This window comes from Pecten maximus, chromosome 2 (assembly GCF_902652985.1).
Source record: "Pecten maximus chromosome 2, xPecMax1.1, whole genome shotgun sequence".
Taxonomy (NCBI): Eukaryota; Metazoa; Mollusca; class Bivalvia; order Pectinida; family Pectinidae; genus Pecten; species Pecten maximus.
The window spans coordinates 42,721,463-42,722,546 of record NC_047016.1 but is presented as its reverse complement, the minus strand read 5'-3'; positions in this window follow the sequence as shown (position 1 = coordinate 42,722,546).

The following is a 1,084-nucleotide window of genomic DNA, read 5'->3' as shown; positions in this document are numbered from 1 at the left end:
TATTGAACCGTATTCATGATACTGCGGTTGGTTTTAAATTTATTTGCCCTTTTTGCTTGTCTACATAGCATAATAATCAGGAATGACTTAACTGAATACTCTCACAGCATGTACGTAGAGCATGCATTTATAAGTGTACATATTCAAGCAGAAGTCTTATTTATTAACTTATTTATGTATTTATTAACTTATTTTTTATTACCTTATTTACTTATTATTGTCGTAATCGAAATTACGTTCCATAGTAAACTAAGAAAACAACAAAGACCTATTACTGACATATTATTCCGAATACTGTTAAATTTTGAAAATCTCATACTTACCGATTTTGGATTCTTTGAACATTGGCTTATAAATCTTAATCTCATTAAACTTGATAACAATATTCAAATTGGTTTGTTTGTTACTTTTTCTTGTTACCTTAGTCTACTTCGTTTACTGTTTTGTTATTCATTCTTCTTCCAAATAACATTTTACAAGAACATAAATCCGGTTCTATCACTTTACACATTTGCTTCGGTTACATTCTCTGATGTCTTTTGTTCTGCCTACAAATGATCAGGGAGGTTATCTGATGTATTCTTGTTTGCCCCCGACAAATGATCAAGGGGGTATCTGATGTATTCTTGTTTGCCCCCTACAAATGATCAGGGGGTATCTGATATCTTCTTGTCTGCCCCCTACAAATGATCAGGGGGATCTAATGTCTTCTTTTCTGCCCCCTACAAATTATCGGGGGGGGGGGGGGGGGGGGGGGGGGGGGGGGGGGGGGGATTTCTGATGTCTTCGTGTCTGCCTCCTACAAATGATCAGGATGGATTCTCTGGGGTTAAAAACTCATTTTTTAAAATCATATTTTGTGGTTTCCGCGTTTCATATTCATGGGAATTAACAGATGTCAGATCTGTCGTCAATCTTTTGATTGTTCGCGAGAAGCCATCTTGAATAATGTGACATCATTAAACAGAAAGTAAAGTTTGGGTTCCCTCCCCTTACCTCTAATATGCAACATAATGATATAGATCAATGATACCGAATAACCATTGAAGCTCAAAGGTAGGAGAATGTTGGTAATATAACTGAA